Source organism: Musca autumnalis, unplaced genomic scaffold (genome assembly GCF_047663935.1).
Source record: "Musca autumnalis isolate F117 unplaced genomic scaffold, ASM4766393v1 scaffold_4, whole genome shotgun sequence".
NCBI classification, from domain to species: domain Eukaryota; kingdom Metazoa; phylum Arthropoda; class Insecta; order Diptera; family Muscidae; genus Musca; species Musca autumnalis.
Window position 1 is genome coordinate 242,737,127 of NW_027411977.1, and position 25,607 is coordinate 242,762,733.

The 25,607-nt window shown below is 30.5% G+C and overlaps 4 long non-coding RNA genes across 4 annotated transcripts; 3 read left to right on the forward strand and 1 right to left on the reverse strand.

Annotated features, from left to right (window-relative positions):
• Positions 1 to 835: 835 nt before the first annotated feature.
• LOC141400931 (uncharacterized) lies at positions 836 to 2,851 on the reverse strand. Its single transcript, XR_012412236.1, has 2 exons — positions 2,003 to 2,851; positions 836 to 1,930 (listed from the first exon to the last, which is right to left on the reverse strand). It is a non-coding gene; the product is annotated as an uncharacterized lncRNA (long non-coding RNA).
• A 988-nt stretch (positions 2,852 to 3,839) lies between these two features.
• Positions 3,840 to 5,173, forward strand: LOC141400930 (uncharacterized). The gene is made up of 2 exons (XR_012412235.1): positions 3,840 to 4,073; positions 4,144 to 5,173. It is a non-coding gene; the product is annotated as an uncharacterized lncRNA (long non-coding RNA).
• A 2,927-nt stretch (positions 5,174 to 8,100) lies between these two features.
• LOC141402307 (uncharacterized) lies at positions 8,101 to 9,673 on the forward strand. Its single transcript, XR_012412586.1, has 2 exons — positions 8,101 to 8,729; positions 8,911 to 9,673. It is a non-coding gene; the product is annotated as an uncharacterized lncRNA (long non-coding RNA).
• Positions 9,674 to 11,868: 2,195 nt separating this feature from the next.
• Positions 11,869 to 14,293, forward strand: LOC141402071 (uncharacterized). The gene is made up of 3 exons (XR_012412512.1): positions 11,869 to 12,003; positions 12,339 to 12,417; positions 14,209 to 14,293. It is a non-coding gene; the product is annotated as an uncharacterized lncRNA (long non-coding RNA).
• The last annotated feature ends 11,314 nt before the right edge of the window (positions 14,294 to 25,607 follow it).

Genomic DNA, 25,607 nt, shown 5'->3' on the forward strand with positions numbered 1-25,607 from the left:
AATTGCTAAACCACTTCACATAACATCCACGACACAAACCTTCATGATAAATGATACTGGTAACACTAAATATTAAATGTATTAAAAGTTATGGCCATCCGTCGTCAATTGTGTTTATAATTTCAAATTATTCCGTTATTTAAATCTAAATAAAACCAATTTATCATATAGCACATTCAAAAGCAAAAAAATATTAAATTTATTTCAAAATAAAAAATTTAAAAAAAATCGCCGTCACAATATACGCACTTTTACCGCCGTCGATTTAATACAACCGACACCGAACATTATTGAAATGGCAAAAATCAAAATAAAACAGACTTTTTTGTCATTTGAAAACTCGAACATTTTTCAATTTCTTTACATACAAAACGGACGTAATTTTTGAAATTTCTTTAAATTTTGGTTTTTTGCTTTTCTAGGGCAAAATCGCGTATTTATAGCTACCAGACGAAGCATTTACACGACCACTAACAATATGCAACATCCAAATCATTGTCGGAAGACAATTTTCCGTTAAAAGATGGAGTCTCCCCCAAGGCTGGTTCCCAAGAAAATCTAAGAAAATCTAGTCGTGAAAAATACATGCAAAGAATGCATTTGGGGCCTTCCGGAAGTCAAATATGAGATAACATCTGATTCCGTTATCAAAAATAAAAGATAGAATTGCAATTTGATGGGCGTTAAACCGGGGAAATTTGCAAACGAAAAAAAGTTGTACGTTCCTTCAAATGCAAGAATTCAAGAAGCCGAGAATCCAAGAAGTCCGCAGCTCAACTTCTATATAACGCAACGACATTATCTTTAAAATACAAATACTTTTAAAGGCTTTGAATAAATCTTCTTAAAATCAACGCTCAATGTTTTATTTGAGAGGACAAATTTGATTTGACAACATATTTATGTACATATGTATTTCAAAATAAATATCTACAATTTTTTACAAATCAAGGAGGATCATTGATTAAAGAGAATGCTGAGGACACCTTCATGATAACTTTTCAGCATTTTTATAGGCATTAGTGCAACATATACAATGTTGGTCCAAGATATTTCTCCGTCCCGTCAAGGCCCAATACGGGGCAGGGACTTCGGGATATGCCGCTTCTAAAACAGAAAAAAAGCAAACTCGACCATATGTATGTATACTATGCTGGCAGCCGCTGATGGAAACGCGTGATTTCGGGTCAAACTGATAACTTTGTTAATATCCATTTATTTTTTGCCCAAGATTCTGAAATATTTCTTTAGAAAATTATGATTTTACCTATAAGATACGCGATAGATAGAGCTCCTTCCATCATTTATGGGTCATTCATTGAAAGCGAGGCGTTGTAGTTGTTCTGTTGCAGATTTGTTGATGGAATGGCATTATTAACTTCAGTTTGATTGTTATAAAAGATGTAATTTCCTTTCCCGGTACTATAGGGACTTTGGTTGTAGGGAATTTTAGGATTATTTTCGATTACTACTGTCTGTTGTTGCAATGTTAGATTTGCCATATTTACATTCAAATTTGTAAATTGTGAATTTGGAGAAGGTTGCGGGTTATATCTTGGTGGCGCCACATTCTGTTGATATTAATAATACATGGAGAATTGGTATAATCCACCCACTCGGATCAAATCATAGTAGTTGCTGCAAAGGGTAGGGTAGTGGGGACTCTTTGTGTCCCACAATAGGTGATACTATATTTCCTAAAGTTGTATTTGGATAACAGTGCCGCTGGAACACACATATTGTGTTGGACTTACGGCAGCATTGTGATTATAGGCTGCCATATGAATGTTTGTTGTAGGAAATCTATCCCATATTTCTTTACATATTTGTAACATTCTGGAAATTCTCCATTGTCAATTTCTAGTCTGGGGTGCGGGCTTCGACAATCCAATACATCCAATTCTTCAGCTTTCCAAATACATTGGCAAATCTCAAATGGCAAGAAAATATGAAAACCAAATTGACATTAACAGAGGATCTCACAAAAGTCCGAGATACTCACCCCAACTAGCCCTCAGCACTTCAGTTTTTAATCATAAACTGGGGCTATATAAAGGAGCTACATTCAACGCCTTTTTATAGGTTTTTCTGGCATCATCCTTCATACATATTGTCAAATGTCAACTTCACATAATGGGTTGTTGTAATGACAGGAGCTGAAAAAAAAATAAAAAGATGAAAGCCAAATTGACATTGACAAATGCGGTCGTAAAGGTCCGACACATGTAGTCATCCTCAGCCAAGCTTCAGCATTTCCATTAAGCCTTGTCGCAGGCCCTTTTTTGTAAAAAAAAAAATATTCGTTTTGAACGTCAAATTTGTCATATTTGCTAATCAATTTAGTCGGCTTAGACGAAATAGCGATTGTCGATTTTCTAGAAAATGTGTTCGTGGCACTTAAAGGATCATGTCTTCCAAAAATTATGTCGCCATGTCATCTAGACGTTGGGCTGTGGATTCTTGAATTATTGACAATCAAAAAGAAACAAACATTTTTCTTTGGCAAATGAGAAGATGTAACGTCGATTTTATCAGGAATTTATTATTTTATTTCTGCAAACGGATCAGTTGTTATCTCAAAGGGTTATTTTGATGATCGCGAATGAGGTCCCATCAAGACTAGATTTGCTTGGAAACCAGGAAATCATCCTTGTGACAGCTTTCATCCCTTTCATTTACAAATTGACTTGCCACGATGAAATTCGCGCTTTAGTTAATTGGTGGTTGCCTACGCGCTTCCCCTTGTTGCCTTATATCCGCGATTTTGCCCTAGAAAAGCAAAAAATCAAAATTTAAAGAAATTTCAAAAATTACGTCCGTTTTGTATGTAAAGAAATTGAAAAATGTTCGAGTTTTCAAATGACAAAAAAGTCTGTTTTATTTTGATTTTTGCCGATTCAATTATATTCGTAGTCGGTTGTTAATAATTAGACGGCGTTAAAAGTGTGTGCAGTGTGGCGACTTTTTATTAAATTTTTTATTTTGAAATAAATTTTGTATTTTCAGTTCGTCTTCGGACGGCTCAAAGAAAAGACGCATAGACGCAAATTAGATTCTACGCCCACGGGCTTTAAAATAATAACCTAAAAAAACTTTTGTAATTTTAAAAATAAATAAGAAACGACAAGGTGTAAATACCTTTTAACAAATTGTTGTGGAAATACCGCCGCGACCAAGAAGCCGAAAGGAACAAGGCCACTTTAAGCACAAAAAAAAAAAAAAAAAAAAAAAAAAAAAAAAAAAAAATTTGTATTTTTTTTTTGCTTTTAAATTCGCTATATGATAAACTGTTTTTATTAAGATTTAGTTAATGGAATAATTTGAAGTTAAGAACAAAGTTGACAACCACTACACCACCCACAATCCTATGCAATCGGAGCGGAATGTACAGTTGAACCTCGATTATCCGTGAATCGATTATCCGGGAACCTCCATTATCCGGGATAGAAAGGAAATGTTAGTCTTTTTTCCATCACCTATATTGTTCGTTATAATTTTTATTATCCGGGAATAAAAGCACACTTTCCAATAAATTTGATTAAACAAACAAAAGAAAACTGGAAATTCTCCCATATTACACAATTTGTATATTAATGGCATCACAAAAACCATGGGACAAAGTCAATTCAGATGAATCTGATGATGATATTAAGAATCCTTCTAAAATGTTGTAGATTACCTTCAGAAATATAACAAAAATTACTGACTCTATTATTATTGTACTTTACTATGCCATTTTTACATAAAAAATATGTTCAAAAACTGCATAAAAACATTGCCTCCATTATCCGTGAAAATCGATTATCCGTAATGCCTCCGGTCCCGACCATTACGGATAATCGAGGTCCGACTGTATTTGGAATGCTATGAAGAAGCTGACAAGAAATTGACAATGGAGAATTTTCAAAAACATAGGAAAGACAACAAACAGCCCAAGGGGTGCATTAAACAATAATCCAAGTATTGTTCTTTATGTAACGCCTCAGATTATGGTATGCTAGTATTGATTAGACTATTCGGATGTATACATGTCAAATCAGCTAAATGTTTGGAATTTTATAATAAGATGCCGAGTAAGTATACCAACAATGTTTACTTTTATCAAGGAATCCATTAACTTCGCTTACTTTTTCTTCTTAGCAGATGTCCAAAGCTTTTGTCACCCTATAAATCAGCCAGGGATGTGCAATCTGAGGAACATCAGCAACATTTGACAAACATGGGTAATAAACACACCTCACCCCCTGCCGCCTGTTGATACAACCTATGCCGCACCGCCTGTATCTCAAACTACCAAAATTACGCGAATTTTTTAAAGACAAAAATGCTGCAAAGGAAAGAAAATTGCTCTCAATGCAGCCCAATATGTACCACCAATACCACCAAATCCTTTGGGCTCCGGAATTCCAATACAAGCTGTGTGTTCGAGCGGCACTATTATCCAAATACAGCTTACAGTTTGCAGCAACTATTATCATACGATCCGAATGGGGCCGGTTACATCAATACAATGTGTTATCAATTGGTCTGTTTCTTTACTTTTGAAAATGGTAAAACCGGCAAAAGTGGTAAAAGTTGTAAACTGCTCCCATATAAATGGTATGGTGTCTGAAGTAAAGGAACTCTTTTCGAGTAAAAACTGGTAAAACTTGAAGATTCTTGCAGGGTAAAGGAACAGTGCTAATATCAACAGAATTTGGCACCACAGTCGCAAGCTTCACACAACTCTCAATTTACAATATTTGCCACAAACGGACAAATTCGCGTATTTATAGCTACAAGACGAAGCATTTACACGACCACCAACAAGATGCAACATCAAAATCATTGTCGGAAGTCGATTTTCCGTTAAAAGATGGAGTCCCCCTCCTGGTCCCCAAGAAAATCTAGTCGTAAAGAAATATATACAAAGAATACATTTGGAGACTTCCGGAAGCTAAATATATGTCGTCTGATGCAGTTATCAAAAATAAAAGCTAGAATTGCAATTTAATGGGCGAAAACCGCGAAAATTTGCAAACGAAAAAAAAGTTGTACGTTCCTTCAAATGCAAGAATTCAAGAAGCCGAGAATCCAAGAAGTCCACAGCTCAACTTCTCGATAACGCAACGACATAATCTCTAAAATACTCATATGTTTAAAGGCTTAGATTAATAAATCTTCTAAAAATCAACGATCAATGTTTTATTTGAGAGGACCAATTTGATTAACAAAATTTGACAACATATTTACATATGTATTTTTGGTTTGTCTTTTTACGTACTGAACTTAACCCAACCTTTACACCTGCCAGTGACAGTTCGAAAAATTCAATACATACACAATTTTTTACTACCACAATTACATTTTTTGAATTGTCGACACCACTGGCACTAGATTTTTCATGCCAGCAAAATTTTGATCTGGCTGCCAGTGATATGTCGAAAATGAAAAAAGAGTTGCCGAACTATTTTTTAATCCATGTACATTTTTGTTTCTTTTAAGAATGCAAAGATTTAATGCATATTTTCAAAAAGATTAGGAAACACAAATAATACGTCTTGGTGGCTGCAATATATTAGTGGTTAGTAAAGACATAATTTTGATGTTTTTCATGCAAATATAGGTTGATAAATAATTTCCCCTCTGGGATTATACAATATTGAAAAGGCGGCAATACCAGATTCATTATGTTTATGACTGAAAACAATCTTTTTAAAATGAAATAAAATAAAAATAGTAAAATATGTTGTGAATTGTGTTTTAAATCTGAAATATAATCCAATTTTGTGTGTTATATGCAACTTAAAATAATTTTGGAATTGAACTTGCATGGCATGTGTAAACACACAAGAAAACTGCATGCCAGTCGAACACTTTTTCGGCATTTTCGAGTATAACACTTCCGTACACATGCCAGTGAATTGGTGCCAATTGAGTACATGTATTATACTCGAAAATGCCGAAAAAGTGTTCGACTGGCACGCAGTTTTCTTGTGTGTTTACACATGCCAGTGCAAGTTCAATTTCAAAATTATTTTAAGCCGCATTTAACACACAAAATTGCATTATATTTCAGATTTAAAACACAATCCACAACATATTATATTATTTTTATTTTATTTCGTTTCAAAAAGATTGTTTTCAATCATAAACATAATGAATCAGGTATTGCGGTCTTTTCAATATTGTTTAATCCCAGAGGGGAAATTATTTGTCAACCTATATTTTTATGAAAAAAATCAAAATTATTTCTTTATTTACCACTAATATATTACCGCTACCGAGATGTATTATTTGCATTTCATAACCTTTTTAAAAATATGCATTAAATCTCTGCATTCTTAAAAGAAACAAAAATGTACATGGATTAAAAACTAGTCTCGGCAACTCTTTTTTCATTTTCGACATATCACTGGCAGCCAGTTCAAAATTTTGCTGGCATGAAAAATCTAGTGCCAGTGGAGTTGACAATTCAAAAAATGTAATTGTGTTAGTAAAATATTGTGTATGTATTGAATTTTTCGAACTGTCACTGGCATGTGTAAAGGTTGGGTAATACATGTACTCAATTGGCACCAATTTACTGGCATGTGTAACGGAAGTGTTAGCAACATTTCAATTATACAATTGTCAAAACTTTACTGAAGAAAAAATGTTCAGTAAAGTTCAGTACGTAAAAAGACAAACCAATTGTTCAGTAAAGTTCAGTACGTAAAAGGACAAACCTAATAAATATCTACAATTTTTACAAACCAAGGAGGATCATTGGTTAAAGGGAATGCTGAGGACATCTTCATGATAACCTTTCAGAATTTTTATAGGCATTAGTGCAAAATACATATACAATGTTGGTCCAAGATATTTCTCCGTCCCGTCAAGGCCCAAAAGAATACGGAGCAGCGACTTCGGGATATGCCGCTCCTAAAACAGAAAAATGGCAAACTCGACCAACTCTGCTGGCAGCCGCTGATGGAAACGCGTGATTCCGGGTCAAACTGGCAGCCTTTGTTAATATCCATTCATATTTTTGCAGAAGATTCTGAAATAATTCTTTAGAAAATTATGATTTTACCTATAAGATACGCGATAGATAGAGCTCCTTCCATCTTTTGTGGGCTATTCATTGAAAGCGAGGCATTGTCGTTGTTCTGCTGCAGATTTGTTAATAGAATAGCATTATTAAGTTTAGTTTGATTGTTATAAACTATGTCATTTCCTTTCCCGGCATTATAGGGACTTTGGTTGTAGGGAATTTTAGGACTATTGCCGTTCCTACTGTCCGTATTTGGATAATAGTGCCGCTCGAACACACAGCTTGTGTGGAGCCCAAAGGATTTGGTATTGGTGGTACATATTGGGCTGCATTGAGCGTAATTTTCTTTCCTTTGTAGCATTTTTGTCTTTAAAAAAGTCGCGTAATTTTGGTAGAGATGCAGGCGGTGAGGCATATGTTGTATCAATAAACGGCAGGGGGGTGAGGTGTGTTTATTACCCATGCTTGTCAAATGTTGCTGATGTTCCTCAGATTGCACATCCCTGGCAGATTTATAGGGTGACAAAAGCTTTGGACATCTGCTAAGAAGAAAAAGTAAGCGAAGTTAATGGATTCCTTGATAAAAGTAAACATTGTTGGTATACTTACTCGGCAACTTATAATAAAATTCTAAACATTTAGCTGATTTGACATGTATACATTCCGAATATTCTAATCAATACTAGCATACCATCATCTGAGGCGTTACATAAAGATCAATACTCGGATTATTGTTTAATGCACCCCTTGTACTGTTTGTTGTCTTTCCCATGTTTCTGAAAATTCTCCATTGCCAATTTCTTGTCTTGGATGCGCTCTTCTTCATAGCATTCCCAAATACATTCCGCTCCACTTGCATAGGATTGTGGTTGGTGTAGTGGTCGTCAACTTTGTTCATAACCTTTAATTATTCCATTAACTAAACCTTTATCATATAGCGAATTTAAAAGCAAAAAATACAAAATTTATTTAAAAAGTCGCCACATGCACACACTTTTACCGCCGTCTAATTATTAACACCGACTACGAAAATAATTGAAACGGCAAAAATCAAAATAAAACAGACTTTTTTGTCATTTGAAAACTCGAACATTTTTCAATTTCTTTACATACAAAACGGACGTAATTTTTGAAATTTCTTTAAATTTTGATTTTTTGCTTTTCTAGGGCAAAATCGCGGATATAAGGCAACAAGGGGAAGCGCGTAGGCAACCACCAATTAACTAAAGCGCGAATTTCATCGTGGCAAGTCAATTTGTAAATGAAAGGGATGAAAGCTGTCACAAGGATGATTTCCTGGTTTCCAAGCAAATCTAGTCTTGATGGGACCTCATTCGCGATCATCAAAATAACCCTTTGAGATAACAACTGATCCGTTTGCAGAAATAAAATAATAAATTCCTGATAAAATCGACGTTACATCTTCTCATTTGCCAAAGAAAAATGTTTGTTTCTTTTTGATTGTCAATAATTCAAGAATCCACAGCCCAACGTCTAGATGACATGGCGACATAATTTTTGGAAGACATGATCTTTTAAGTGCCACGAATAGATTTTCCAGAAAATCGACAATCGCTATTTCGCCTGAACCTACTAAATTGATTAGCAAATATGTATGACAAATTTGACGTTCAAAACGAGGGCATGCGGAAAGGAGATCATGGCTAAATGGAAATGATGACTACATGTGTCGGACCCATGATACAATGAATAGGTAGCATTATCAGCCCAGCTGATGGTAACATAATGTGTCAATTGCATTGAATTTGTCAAATTTTGACATCTTATGTTACCAAAAACGGCAGTTGCTGCTACCTATTCATTGTATCATGGTCGGACCTTTACGACCGCATTTGTCAATGTCAATTTGGCTTTCATCTTTTTATTTTTTTCAGCTCCTATCATTACAACAACCCAAGATGTGAAATTGACATTTGACAATATGGATGATGCCAGAAAAAGCTATAAAAAGGCGTTGAGTGTAGCTCCTTTATATAGCCCCAGTTTATGATTAAAAACTGAAGTGCTGTGAGAGGTTTGTCAATGTATTTGGAAAGCTGAAGAATTGGATGTATTGGATTGTCCAAGCCCGCACCCAGACAAGAAATTGACAATGGAGAATTTACAGAATGTTACAAATATGTAAAGAAATATGGGATAGATTTTCTACAACAAACATTCATATGGCAGCCTATAATCACAATGCTGCCGAAAATCCAACACAATCTGTGTGTTACAGCGTGTTCCATTTATAGCTACAAGACGAAGCATTTACACGACCACCAACAAGATGCTATATCCAAATCATTGTCGGAAGTCGATTTTCCGTTAAAAGATGGAGTCTCCCCCAAGGCTGGTCCCCAAGAAAATCTAGTCGTGAAAAATACATACAAAGAATGCATTTGGGACCTTCCGGAAGTCAAATATGACATATCATCTGATTCCGTTATCAAAAATAGAAGCAAAAACTGCAATATGATGGACGTTAAACCGCGAAATTTTACAAAGGAAAAAAAGCTGTTCGTTCCTCAAATGCAAGAATTCAAAAAGCCGAGAATCCAAGAAGTCCGCAGCTCAACTTCTAGATTACGTAACGACATAATCTTTAAAATACACATATGTTTAAAGGCTTAGATTAATAAATCTTCTTAAAATCAACGCTCAATATTTTATTTGAGAGGACAAATTTGATTAACAAAATTTTACAGCATATTTATGTATTGCAAAATAAATATCTACAATTTTTTACAAACCAAGGAGCATCATTGTTTAAAGGGAATGCTGAGGACACCTTCATGATATCCTTACAGCATTTTGATAGGCATTAGTGCAACATATGAGCAGGGACTTCGGGATATGCCGCTTCTAAAACAGAAAAAAGAAAACTCGACCATATGTATGTATACTCTGCTGATGGAAACGCGTGATTCCGGGTCAAACTGACACCCATTGTTAATATCCATTTATGTTTTTGCCCAATATTCTGAAATATTTCTTTAGAAAATTGTGATTTTACCTATAAGATACGTGATAGATAGAGCTCCTTCCATCATTTGTGGGCTATTCATTGAAAGCGAGGCGTTATAGTTGTTCTGTTGCAGATTTATTGATGGAATGACATTATTAACTTGAGTTTGATTGTTATAAATGATATCATTTCCTTTCCCGGTATTATAGGGACTTTGGTTGTAGGGAATTTTAGGACTATTTTCGATTACTACTGTCTGTTGTTGCAATGTTAGATTTGCCATATTTACGTTCAAATTTGTAAATTGTGAATTTGGAGAAGATTGCGGGTTATAGCTTGGTGGCGCTACATTCTATTGATATTAATAATACATGGAGAGTTGGTATAATCCACCGCACTCCGATAAAATCATAGTAGTTGCTGCGAAGGGTAGGGTAGTGGGGACTCTTTGTGTCCCACAATAGGTGATACTATATTTCCTAAAGTTTCCTATTTGGATAACAGTGCCGCTGGAACACACAGAATGTGTTGGATTTTCAGCAACATTGTATGCATGTTTGTTGCAGGAAATCTATCCCCATATTTCTTTACATATTTGTAACATTCTGGAAATTCTCCATTGTCAATTTCTTGTCTGGGGTGCGGGCTTCGACAATCCAATACATCCAATTCTTCAGCTTTCCAAATACATTGACAAAACTCAAATGGCAAGAAAATATGAAAACCAAATTGACATTAACAGAGGAACTCACAAAAGTCCGACATAGTCACCCCAACTAGCCCTCAGCACTTCAGTGTTTAATCATAAACTGGGGCTATATAAAGGAGCCACACTCAACGCCTTTTTATAGCTTTTTCTGGCATCATCCTTCATCCATATTGTCAAATGTCAATTTCACATCTTGGGTTGATGTAATGACAGAAGCTAGAAAAAAAAAAAAAGATTAAAGCCAAATTTACATTGACAAATGCGGTCGTGAAAGTCCGACACATGTAGTCATCCTCAGCCAAGCTTCAGCATTTCCATTAAGCCATGATCTCCTTTCCGCATGCCCTTTTTTGTAAAAAATATTCGTTTTGAACGTCAAATTTGTCACACATATTTGCTAATCAATTTAGTCGGCTCAGACGAAATAGCGTTTGTTGATTTTCTAGAAAATGTATTCGTGGCACTTAAAGGATCATGTCTTCCAAAAATTATGTCGCCATGTCATCTAGACGTTGGGCTGTGGATTCTTGAATTATTGACAATCAAAAAGAAACGAACATTTTTCTTTGGCAAATGAGAAGATGTAACGTCGATTTTATGACGAATTTATCTTTTATTTCTGCAAACGGATCAGTTGTTATCTCAAAGGGATATTTTGAAGCTCGCGAATGAGGTCCCATCAAGACTACATTTGGTTGGAAACCAGGAAATCATCATTGGGGCAGCTTTCATCCCTTTCATTTACAAACTGACTTGCCACAATGAAATTCGCGCTTTAGTTAATTGGTGGTTGTCTACGCTCTTCCCCTTGTTGCTTTATATCCGCGATTTTGCCCTAGAAAAGCAAAAAATCAAAATTTAAAGAAATTTCAAAAATTACGTCCGTTTTGTATGTAAAGAAATTGAAAAATGTTCGAGTTTTCAAATGACAAAAAAGTCTGTTTTATTTTGATTTTTGCCGTTTCAATTATTTTCGTAGTCGGTTGTTAATAATTAGACGGCGGTAAAAGTGTGTGCAATGTGGCGGCTTTGTATTAAATTTTTTATTTTGAAATAAATTTTGTATTTTTTTGCTTTTAAATTCGCTATATGATAAACTTATTTTATTAAGATGTTGTTAATGGAATAATTTGAAGTTATGAACAAAGTTGACGACCACTACACCACCCACAATCCTGTGGAGTGGAGCGGAATGTATTTGGAATGCTATGAAGAAGCTGACGCATTGTACGAAGAGCGCACCCAAGACAAGAAATTGACAATGGAGAATTTTCAGAAACATGGGAAAGACGACAACAAACAGTCCAAAGGGTGCATTAAACAATAATCCGAGTCATGATACAATAAGAAGGTAGCATTATCAGCCCAGCTGGAGCCCAGCTGATGGTAACATAATGTGTCAATTGCATTGAATTTATGTCAAATTTTGACATCTTATGTTACCAAAACCGGCAGTTGCTGCTACCTCCTTATTGTATCATGATCCGAGTATTGCTCTTTATGTAACGTCTCAGATTATGGTATGCTAGTATTGATTAGACTATTCGGATGTATACATGTCAAATCAGCTAAATGTTTGGAATTTTATAATAAGTTTACTTTTATCAAGGATTCGATTAACTTCGCTTAATTTTTCTTTTTAGCAGATGTCCAAAGCTTTTGTCACCCTATAAATCTGCCAGGGTGTGCATTCTGAGGAACATCAGCAACATTTGACAAGCATGGGTAATAAACACACCTCACCCCCCTGCCGACTGTTTATACAATCTATGCCTCACCGCCTGCATTCCCAAAATTACGCGACTTTTTTAAAGACAACAAGTAAGAAAAGCGTTAAGTTCGGTCGGGCCGAACTTTTTATACCCTCCACCACACATTTCAGCCATTTCGGTGGATTAATGTGGCCACAACATTCAAAATACCGAAATTCGGAAGGTAGCATTCTATGGGGGCTATATGATGGCGTGGACCTATACCTACAAAGGCGTATAATTATACGCCTAAAGAAGACTAAATACCAAATTTCAGCTATATCGGTGTGATAATGAGGCTAAAACGTTCAAAATATCGAAAATCGGGAGATATTGTATTATGGGGGCTATACCAACACGTGGACCTATAAAAACATTTTATGGTAGAAATGTTTCTTAGCCTCTGGAAACACAAAATACAAAGTTATAACCGATTCTTTGGTCAGATGTGTCTAATACATTCAAAATATATTAAAATGACGCGTACTTTATAAGGGGCCTTATGTGGGGGCTATACCAAAACGTGGACCTATATAACCCAACTTTGGTAGGAATGTTTTCTGGCCTCTGAAGACACAAAATACCAAATTACAACCAATTCTGTGGTCAAATGGGTCTAATACATTCAAAGTATATTAAAATGACGCGTACTTTATATGGGGCCTTATATGGGGGCTATACTAAAACGTGGACCTATATAACCCAACTTTGGTAGGAATATTTTTTGGTCTCTGGAGACACAAAGTACCAAATTACAACCAATTCGGTGGTAAAATGGGCCAAATATCTTAAAAATTCCTTAAAACGACGACGCGTCACGCGTCATTTTGTATGGGGGCTATACGAAAGCGTGGACCTACATAGCTCGCTTTCAATACCAAAAGTCCTACGTAAATACAACATATTTTCCCAAAATTTCATCAACCTACGTCAATCCGTTCGGACGGTAGAGTGATTTCCACAGACGGACAGACAGACAGACGGACGGACATGGCTATATCGATGTAGAATTGTACGCCGATCAAGAATATATATACTTTGTGGGGTCTACAATGATTATTTCGAGTAGTTACAAACGTAGAGACAAACTTAATATACCCCCATCCTATGGTGGAGGGTATAAAAATGCTGCAAAGGAAAGAAAATTGCTCTCAATGCAGCCCAATATGTACCCCCAAATCCTTTGGGCTCCGGAATTCCAACACAAGCTGTGTGTTCGAGCGGCACTATTATGCAAATACAGCTTACAGTTTGCAGCAACTATTATCATACGATCCGAATGGGGCCGGTTACATCAATACAATGTGTTATCAATATCAACAGAATTTGGCACCACAGCTATAAGTAACAAGCTTCCCACAACTCACAATTTTAGCGTAAATATTGGAAGTCTAATACTGCCACAAACGGACAGTAGGAACTGGCAATAGTCCTAAAATTCCCTACAACCAAAGTCCCCATTATACTGGGACAGGACATTACAATGATCAGGAAGTGGTTCCATGCGATGACGTGATTTCATGGCATCTTTTGCATTAGTTCAAACGAAGTCGTGAAAGATCCGATCTTCTCATTAGCACTTAAACCAATGCAAAGGATGTCGTGAAAGATCCGATCTTTTCATCAGCATTTGAACCCATGCAAAGGAAGTCGTGAAAAATCCGATCTTTTCATCAACATTTGAACCCATTCCATCGATCCAATAGAGATGAATTTTGTGTTTTTATTTACATATACACATTTTTCTAAATCTTCATCGATGAAGATGCTAAAAAGGTGACATGCCAAATCACTTTCACCCATGATTGAATGGCATCTTTGGCATCGAACATTATGCTGGGAATTAAAGCCAATTAATAATGCCATTCCATCAACAAATCTGCAGCAGAACAACTACAATGCCTCACTTTGAATTAATAAACAACAAATAATGGAAGGAGCTCTTTCTTCGCGTATCTTACAGGTAAAATCACAATTTACTCAAGAAGTATTTTAGAATCTTTGACAATAGGAAAATAATTTTAGATATTAACAAAGGCTGTCAACGTTGGACCTATTTAAATCCCACAATGACGGGTTATCTGTACCGCACTGACCCGGAATCATGCGTATCGACCAGCTGCCAAAAAAGTATACGAGTTTGGCTCTTATTCTGTTTTAGAAGCGCTTAGCATTTCCTTTAACCAATGATCCTCCTTGGTTTGTAAAAAATTGTAGATATGTACATACTTATTTTGAATTAAATATGTTGTCAAATTTTGTTAATCAAATTTGTCCTCTCAAATAAAACATTGAGCGTTGATTTTAAGAAGATTTATTAATCTAAGCCTTTAAACATATGTGTATTTTAAAAATTATGTCGTTACGTTATCTAGAAGTTGAGCTGCGGACTTCTTCGATTCTTGGCCTTTTATATTCTTGCATTTGAAGGAACGAACTGCTTTTTTTTTGTAAAATTTCGCTGCTTAACGTCCATCAAATTGCAGCTTTTGATTCTATTTATGATAACGGAATCAGATGATATGTCATATTTGATTTCCGGAAGGTCCAAAATGCATTCTTTGTATGTATTTTTCACGACTAGATTTTCTTGGGGACCAGCCTTGGGGGAGACTCCATCTTTTAACGGAAAATCGACTTCCGACAATGATTTGGATATAGCATCTTGTTGGTGGTCGTGCAAATGCTTCGCCTTGTTGCTATAAATGGAACACACAGATTGTGTTGGATTTTAGGCAGCATTGTGATTATAGGCTGCCATATGAATGTTTGTTGTACGAAATCTATCCCATATTTCTTTACATATTTGTAACATTCTGGAAATTCTCCATTGTCAATTTCTTGTCCGGGGTGCGGACTTGGACAATCCAATACATCCAATTCTTCATTTTTCCAAAATACATTGACAAACCTCTCACAAAAGTCCGAGATAGTCACACTAACTAGCCCTCAGCACTTCAGTTTTTAATCATAAACTGGGGCTATATAAAGGAGCTACACTCAACGCCTTTTTATAGCTTTTTCTGGCATCATCCTTCATCCATATTGTCAAATGTCAATTTCACATCTTGGGTTGTTGTAATGACAGGAGCTGAAAAAAATAAAGAAGATTAAAGCCAAAATGACATTGACATATGCGGTCGTAAAGGTCCGACACAAATAGTTATCCTCAGCCAAGCTTCAGCATTTCCATTAAGCCATGACCTCCTTTCCGCATGCCCTTTTTTGTAAAAAATATTCGTTTTGAACGTCAAATTTCTCATAATTGCTAATCCATTTAGTCGGCTCAGACGAAATAGCGATTGGCGATTTTCTAGAAATGTATTCGTGTCACTTAAAGGATCATGTCTTCCAAAAATTATGTCGTCATGTCATCTAGACGTTGGGCTGTGGATTCTTGAATTATTGACAATCAAAAAGAAACGAACATTTTTCTTTGGCAAATGAGAAGATGTAACGTCGATTTTATGAGGAATTTATCTTTTATTTCTGCAAACGGATCAGTTGTTATCTCAAAGGGATATTTTGAAGCTCGCGAATGAGGTCCCATCAAGACTAGATTTGCTTGGAAACCAGGAAATCATCCTTGTGGCAGCTTTCATCCCTTTCATTTACAAATTGACTAGCCGCGATGAAATTCGCGCTTTAGTTAATTGGTGGTTGCCTACGCGCTTCCCCTTGCTGCTTTATATCCGCGATTTTGCCCTAGAAAAGCAAAAAATCAAAATTTAAAGAAATTTCAAAAATTACGTCCATTTTGTATGCAAAGAAATCGAAAAATGTTCGATTTTTCAAATGACAAAAAAGTCTGTTTTATTTTCATTTTTGCCATTTCAATAATGTTCGGTGTCGGTTATATTAAATCGACGGCGGTAAAAGTGTGTAAATAAATTTAATAATTTTTTGCTTTTAAATGCGCTATATGATAAATTGGTTTTATTTAGATTTAAATAACGGAATAATTTGAAGTTATAAACACAATTGACGACGGATGGCCATAACTTTTAATATTTAGTGTTACCAGTATCATTTATCATGAAGGTTTGTGTCTTGCAAGTTATGTGAAGTGGTTTAGCAATTCTCCGCTTGGGAAAACGGGAAAAATATCATTACAAAAGGCATTCATTTTGGGGTCATTCGGTTCCTGAAAATGAATTTATGTGGGTGTTAAGTCCTTACAAATTTTTATAAAGTATTCTTCAAAAATACGTTTTGAGGTTATTTCGTCCTTCAAAAACATTCATTAGGAGCATTACAAAAATATCCTTGACAACTTTTAAAATAATTAAGATTTCTTACTAGTCATTTGATTCTTGAAAAATATCCTTCAACATTCAAAACAATCTAAAACAATTCAATCTAAAATATTATATTCTATATCCAAGTTAATTAAAAAAAGGAATTTGAAAATTAATGCCCTTTTTGGAAAAAATCCGAGCTTTTTGAAAAAAATCTTTTTTAATAAAAGCTTATATTTTTTAAAATATCTAAGATTTTTTTAAAAAAATAAAACAAATATCCACGATTTTTGGAAGCAAAGATATTATAAAAATCCGCGATTTTATTCACAATATTTAGCAAAAATCAAAAAAAAAAAAATATTTTTAAAAACTTGCATATTTTTTGAAAAAAAGAAAGAAACAAAAAATTCAATTTTCGAATTAATTTAAATCCACGATTTTTGGAAAAAAATATTTTTTCTTTAAATCCACAATTTTTGGAAATAATACTTTTTTTTTAAAAAAATCCACGGTATTTGGCGAAAATAAATAAAAATAATACTAATTTGTTTCATATTTTCTCACCGTTTCAGTTGGTTCTATTAGAACTTCATCAGGAGACTTTATATTGAAAATCCTATATCAAACAAAAACAATCATGTATATTCCATAAGATCACAGCGTGGGAAATATTTTTTAAAAAATCTATAATTTTTGGAAATAATATTAACACATAATTACTATTTTGGAAATAATACTTTTAAGAATCCACGATATTTGGATTCTTTTAAACCCACAATTTTTGGAAATAATATTTTTAAAAAATCCACGATTTTTTGGTAAAAAATATTAAAAAAATCCACTATTTTTGGCAAAAAATATATTTGAAAATAGTATATGTTTTTAAATAATCAACGCTTTTTGAAGAAATCCACGATTTCTGAAAAAAGTTTGTTATAAAAAATCCGAATTGAAAAATCTTACTTGAAAAAATCCAAGATGTTTGAGAAAAATATTAAACAAATGCTTTTTTTTTTGAACAATAGCCTTTATTCCTCAATTTTTTTGAAAAAATAATAATTGAAAATCCACATTTAAACAAAATCTTTAAAAATTCCCAGTTTTTCTGAAAAAATAATCTTTAAAAATTCCAAGTTTTCTGAAAAAAAAAATCTTTAAAAATTCCAAGTTTTCTGAAAAAATAATCTTTAAAAAATCCACGCTTTCCGAAAAAAATATTTTTTTAAAAAACTTAGATTTTTGGAAAAAATTCAAGCTTTTTAAAAAAATATTTTTTGAAAAATCCACGACTTTAGAAAAATCTATTTTTAAAAATCCACACTTTTTGTAAAGGTAATTTTTAAAAAATCTACGGTTTTGAAAAAAATAGTTTTTAAAAAATTCACACATTTTGAAAAAATATTTTTTAAAAAATCCGCTCTTTTTGAAAACATATTTTTAAAAAGTCCACGCTTTTTGTAAAAATAGTTTCTAAACTAAGCTTCTTGAAAAAATAATTTTTAAAAAATCCAAGCCTTTCGAAAAAATAATTTTTAAAAAATTCACGATTTTTGTAAAATAATCTTTAAAAAATCCATGCTTTTTGAAAAAAAAAAATTAAAAAAATCCATGCTTTTTGAAATGATAATTATTAAACATCCACAGTTCTTGAAAAAAAATAACTTAAAAAAGCCACGCTTTTTTGAAAAAATAAAAAATCCAAGGTTTTTGAAAAAAATAATTTTTAAAGAATCCACGCTTTTTTAAAAAATCCATGCTTTTTGAAAAAATAATTTCTAAAAAATCTACGCAATTTGAACAAAAAATTTAAAAAAAAAATCAGGATTTTTGAAACAATAATCTTTAAAAAATCCACGCTTTTCGAAAAAATAATTATTAACAAATACACGGTTTTTGAAATAATACTTTCTTAAAAAACTACGCTGAAGAAAATATTTTTTAAAAAAACCCACGCCTTTTGTAAAAATAGTTTCTAAAAAATCTACGCTTTTTAAAAAAATAATTTTTAAAAAATTATTTAAAAAATCCAAGCTTTTTTAAAAAAAATAATTTTTAAAAAATTCACGATTTTTGAAAAAATAATCTTTAAAAAATCCATGTTTTTTTGAAAAAAAAAAATTTAAAAAATCCGTGCTTTTTGAAAAAATAATTATTAAACATGCACAGTTTTTGAAAAATATAATTTAAAAAATCCACGGTTTTTGAAAAAGTAATTTTTAAACAATCCACGGTTTTTGAAAAAATAATATTATTTTAAAAAAATCCACACTTTTTTAAATTTCATTAAAAAATCAACACTTTTTGTAAAAGTAATTTTTAAGAAATCTACGGTTTTGAAAAAACTAGTTTTAAAAAAACCACGCTTTTTGAAAAAATAGTTTTTAAAAGAACCACGATTTTTGAAAAAATATTTTTAAAAAAATTCAAGATTTTTGAAAAAAATATTTTTAAAAAAAATTCACGATTTTTGAAAAAAAATATTTTTAAAAAATTCACGCTTTTTGAAAAAATATTTTTTAAAAAATCCACGTTTTTTTAAGAAAATGTGCCTAAAAAATCTACGATTTTTGAAAAAGAATAATCTTTAAAAAATTCACGCTTTTTGAAAAAATAATATTTAAAGAATTCACGATTTTTGAAAAAAGTAATCTTTCAAAAATTCACAGTTTTTGAAATAAATATTTTTTTAAAAAATCAATGTTTTCTTAAAAAAATAATTTTTAAAAAATCCACGGCTTTTGAAAGAAACCTGCTTGTTGACAAAATCATTTTAAAAAAATATACGCGTTTTGAAAAACAAAAATCCACGTTTTATGAAAAATATACTGTTTAAAAATATACGTTTTATAAAAGAATGTTCTTAAAAAAATGTTTTATAAAAAATATTCTTTAAAAAATGTTTTATAAAAAATATTCTTTAAAAAATGTTTTATAAAAAATATTCTTTAAAAAATGTTTTATAGAAAATATTCTTTAAAAAATGTTTTATAAAAAATATTCTTTAAAAAATGTTTTATAAAAAATATTCTTTAAAAAATGTTTTATAAAAAATATTCTTTAAAAAATCCACGTTTTATAAAAAAATTCTTTAAAAAAATCCACGTTTTATAAAAAAATTCTTTAAAAAAATCCACGTTTTATAAAAAAATATTCTTAAAAAAATGTTTTATAAAAAAATATTCTTTAAAAAATCCGCGTTTTATAAAAAAATATTCTTAAAAAAATGTTTTATAAAAAATATTCTTAAAAAAAATGTTTTATAAAAAAATATTCTTAAAAAAAGGTTTTATAAAAAAATATTCTTTAAAAAATCCGCGTTTTATAAAAAAATATTCTTAAAAAAATCCGCGTTTTATAAAAAAATATTCTTTAAAAAATCCGCGTTTTATAAAAAAATATTCTTTAAAAAATCCGCGTTTTATAAAAAAATATTCTTAAAAAAATCCGCGTTTTATAAAAAAATATTCTTTAAAAAATCCGCGTTTTATAAAAAAATATTCTTTAAAAAATCCGCGTTTTATAAAAAAATATTCTTTAAAAAAAATCCACGTTTTATAAAAAAATATTCTTTAAAAAATCCACGTTTTATAAAAAAATATTCTTTAAAAAATCCACGTTTTATAAAAAAAATATTCTTTAAAAAAATCCGCGTTTTATAAAAAAATATTTTTTAAAAAATCCACGTTTTATAAAAAAATATTCTCTAAAAAATCCACGTTTTATAAAAAAATATTCTCTAAAAAATCCACGTTTTATAAAAAAATATTCTTTAAAAAAATCCACGTTTTATGAAAAAATATTCTTTAAAAAATCCACGTTTTATGAGAAAATATTCTTTAAAAAATCCACGTTTTATGAGAAAATATTCTTTAAAAAAATCCACGTTTTATAAAAAAATATTCTTTAAAAAATCCACGTTTTATGAGAAAATATTCTTTAAAAAATCCACGTTTTATGAGAAAATATTCTTTAAAAAATCCACGTTTTATGAGAAAATATTCTTTAAAAAATCCACGTTTTATGAGAAAATATTCTTTAAAAAATCCACGTTTTATAAAAAAATATTCTTTAAAAAATCCACGTTTTATAAAAAAATATTCTTTAAAAAATCCACGTTTTATAAAAAAATATTCTTTAAAAAATCCACGTTTTATAAAAAAATATTCTTTAAAAAATCACGTTAATTTGAAAAAACAATCTTTCAAAAATCCACGTTTTGATTTTTAAAAAATCCACGTTTTATAAAAAATATTCTTTAAAATATCCACGTTTTATAAAAAAATATTCTTTAAAAAATCCACGTTTTATAAAAAAATATTCTTTAAAAAATCCACGTTTTATAAAAAAATATTCTTTAAAAAATCACCGTTTTATAAAAAAAAATTTTCTTAAAAAAATCCACGTTTTATAAAAAAATATTCTTTAAAAAATCCACGTTTTATAAAAAAATATTCTTTAAAAAATCCACGACTTATAAAAATATTCTTTAAAAAATCCACGTTTTATAAAAAAATATTCTTTAAAAAATCCACGTTTTATAAAAAATATTCTTTAAAATATCCACGTTTTATAAAAAAATATTCTTTAAAAAATCCACGTTTTATAAAAAAATATTCTTTAAAAAATCCACGTTTTATAAAAAAATATTCTTTAAAAAATCCACGTTTTATAAAAAAATATTCTTTAAAAAATCCACGCTATATAAAAAAATATTCTTTAAAAAATTCACGTTTTATAAAAAATATTCTTTAAAAAAATCCACGTTTTTTAAAAAAATATTCTTTAAAAAATCAACGAGTTATGGAAAAATATTCTTTAAAAAAATCCACGTTTTATGACAAAATATTCTTTAAAAAAATCTACGTTTTATGAAAAATTTTCTTTAAAAAATCACGTTAATTTGAAAAAACAATCTTTCAAAAATCCACGTTTTGATTTTTAAAAAATCCACATTTTTTAAAAAATTAATTTAACAAATAATTTTTAAAAAAATCCAAGTTTTATGAAAAAATATTCTTTAAAAAATCCAAATCTTTAAAAAATCCACAATGTCCTGCAAAGTATTCACGTGTTGTGGTTAATAAATTCTTGAAAAAGTTTCTCTAAAGTCCACGCTTATTCCAAATAACTGAAAGCCTTCGATTAGTCTTCCTTTATGTTAAACCCAACACGTATCTCTTTTTTCACCTGTCAATTATCATTGAAGAATATGCCAAAAGCTCTTTAGGAGCTGGCTACCATGGCAAGTGATTCCGAAACACTTTATCCTTTGTTTTGTTTTTTTGACAGCCTATTGCCAATCAAAGTGATTGTTAAAACGTGAAACGGACTTTGAAGGCGAAATAAAGCACCACGCACAAAAAAACCCGAACTCTCCATAAATATGGAACAAAAACTAAAAGTGAGAAGAAAATATTGCTTTGACGTAGTAAAATCCTTATGACATGACAAGACAATAAAAGGCCAGCAGTTAGTCGATTGGAATAGCCTTCAAACAAAGTAAAGAAAATCAACGAAATACTATAAAAGCTTTGTGTTGTTTTGAGAAAGAAAGCTATTTTCGGACATTCTCAAAGTAAAGAGGAAAAGAAGAGGAGGATAGTGTTGATATCCTTTGTATCCTCCACAACCCATAAATGAAGAGGTAGTTGAAGAAAGATATCATAATTTCATTATGAAGTCCTTTTGGCAACTCCATTCCTTGTAATATGTTCTTGTTGTTTTTTTAATTAACTAACAACGACTGTGGCCAACCGCCCTGTTGTCATTCATTAGTCGGTAGTCAGTCATCTTTCAGCGGGTTAACAATTGCTTTTGACTAAAGGGCTCCTCCGAATGCACTTATTCGTGCATTTCTCTCCATTTCTTCATCATTTTGACATGTTTTATAATTTCTTCTAATTAAACTGTCTTCGTTCGTTCCGAAACCAGAAAACATTTTGGAGAAGAAACATGTTCATTCATATTCTTTGCCTTAACCGCTTGAAGGTTAGTTTGTTACAAGCACTTTGGGTTTGGACTATGAATTTCGTGTTGTGGGGAGGGAGGGAATGAGTGCAGTGGAAAGGAAGTTTATCGCTTTACAACACATTCGCGGAAAACTAAATTACAAAATTTCAACCAACAAACAACGACTGTTCTAATCTAGCAAATGTCATTCATGACATCAACATCATGTTACAACATGTATGCATACAAACACAACTACATTAGGAACATGTTCATTTAGGTGTCACAAACAACACTTACCAAGGATGTGGGAGGAATGATGTTAAGTTGGTAAACTTGATTAAACAAAATCTTAGTTAAGAAGGAAGCATGGAGGCAAAAATTCACGATTTGTTGAAATATGTTTTTTAATAAATTCACAATTTGTTGAAAAATATTTTTTAAAAAATCAAAGCCTTTTGAAACATATTTTTTTAAAAAATACACTATTTGTTGAAAAATATTTTTTTAAAAAATTACGATTTCTTGAAAAATATTTGTTAAAAAATCCACGATTTGTTAGAAAATATTTTTTAAAAAATCCACGTTTTATTAGCAAAAATATTTTTTAAAAAATCAACGTTTTGTTAAATAATATTTTTTAAAAAAATCACATTTTTGTTGAAAATTTATTTTTAAGAAATTCCAAGATTTAAAAAAAAAATTTTAAAAAAATTAACGTTTCATTGAAAAATATGTCTTAAAAAATTCACGTTTTGTTAAAAAATATTTAAAAAAATCCACGTTTTGTTGAAAAAAATATATTTTTTTTTTAAAAAATCCAAGTTTTATTGAAAAATATTTTTAAGAAAATCCAGATTTTGTTGAAAACTGTTTTTAAGAAAATCCACATTTTGTTTAAAAATATTTTTAAGAAAATCCACGATTTGTTGAAAAATATTTTTAAGAAAATCCACGTTTTGTTGAAAAATATTTTTAAGAAAATCCACGTTTTGTTGAAAATTATTTTTAAGAAAATCCACGTTTTGTTGAAAATTATTTTTAAGAAAATCCACGTTTTGTTGAAAATTATTTTTAAGAAAATCCACGTTTTGTTGAAAATTATTTTTAAGAAAATCCTCGTTTTGTTGAAAATTATTTTTAAGAAAATCCACGTTTTGTTGAAAATTATTTTTAAGAAAATCCACGTTTTGTTGAAAAATATTTTTAAGAAAATCCACGTTTTGTTTAAAAATATTTTTAAGAAAATCCACGATTTGTTGAAAAATATTTTTAAGAAAATCCACGTTTTGTTGAAAAATATTTTTAAGAAAATCCACGTTTTGTTGAAAATTATTTTTAAGAAAATCCACGTTTTGTTGAAAATTATTTTTAAGAAAATCCACGTTTTGTTGAAAATTATTTTTAAGAAAATCCACGTTTTGTTGAAAATTATTTTTAAGAAAATCCACGTTTTGTTGAAAATTATTTTTAAGAAAATCCACGTTTTGTTGAAAATTATTTTTAAGAAAATCCACGTTTTGTTGAAAATTACTTTTAAGAAAATCCACGTTTTGTTGAAAATTGTTTTTAAGAAAATCCACGTTTTGTTGAAAATTGTTTTTAAGAAAATCCACGTTTTGTTGAAAATTATTTTTAAGAAAATCCACGTTTTGTTGAAAATTGTTTTTAAGAAAATCCACGTTTTGTTGAAAATTGTTTTTAAGAAAATCCACGTTTTGTTGAAAATTGTTTTTAAGAAAATCCACGTTTTGTTGAAAATTATTTTTAAGACAATCCACGTTTTGTTGAAAATAATTTTTAAGAAAATCCACGTTTTGTTAAAAAATATTAAGAAAATCCACGTTTTGTTGAAGAATATTTGTAAGAAAAGAAACGATTTGTTGAAAAAGATTTTTAAGAAATTCAAGTTTTGTTGAAAAATATTTTTAAGAAAAGAAACGATTTGTTGAAAAAGTTTTTTAAGAAATCCAAGTTTTGTTAAAAAATATTTTTAAGAAAAGAAACGATTTGTTGAAAAAGTTTTTTAAGAAATCCAAGTTTTGTTAAAAAATATTTTTATGAAAAATCCACGGATTTTCTTGAAAATAATTTTCAACAAAACGTGGAGTTTCTTAAAAATATTTTTCAACAAAACGTGGATTTTCTTAAAAATATTTTTCAACAAAACGTGGATTTTCTTAAAAATATTTTTCAACAAAACGTGGATTTTCTTAAAAATATTTTTCAACAAAACGTGGATTTTCTTAGAAAATTTTTCAACAAAACGTTGATTTCTTAAAAATATTTTTCAACAAAACGTGGATTTTCTTAAAAATATTTTTCAACAAAACGTGGATTTTCTTAAAAATATTTTTCAACAAACCGTGGATTTTCTTAAAAATATTTTTCAACAAAACGTGGATTTTCTTAAAAATATTTTTCAACAAAACGTGGATTTTCTTAAAAATATTTTTTAATAAAACGTGGATTTTTTTAAAAATATTTTTCAACAAAACGTGGATTTTCTTAAAAATATTTTTTACAAAACGTTGATTTTCTTAAAAATATGTTTCAACAAAACGTGGATTTTTCTTAAAAATATTTTTCAACAAAACGTAGATTTACTTAAAAATATTTTTTAACAAAACGTGGATTTTCTGAAAAATATTTTTCAACAAAACGTAGATTTTCTTAAAAATATTTTTCAACAAAACGTGGCTTTTCTTAAAATATAAAAAACGTGGATTTTTTCAAAAATACCTTTTAACAAAACGTGAATTTACATAAAAATAGTTTTCAACAAAACGTGAATTTTTTAAAAAATTTTTTCAACAAAACGTGGATTTTCTAAAAAATAATTTTCAACAAACCCTGGACTTTCTTAAAAATATTTTTCAACAAACCCTGGACTTTCTTAAAAATATTTTTCAACAAAACGTGGATTTTCTTAAAAAATATTTTTTAACAAACCGTGGTTTTTCTTAAAAATATT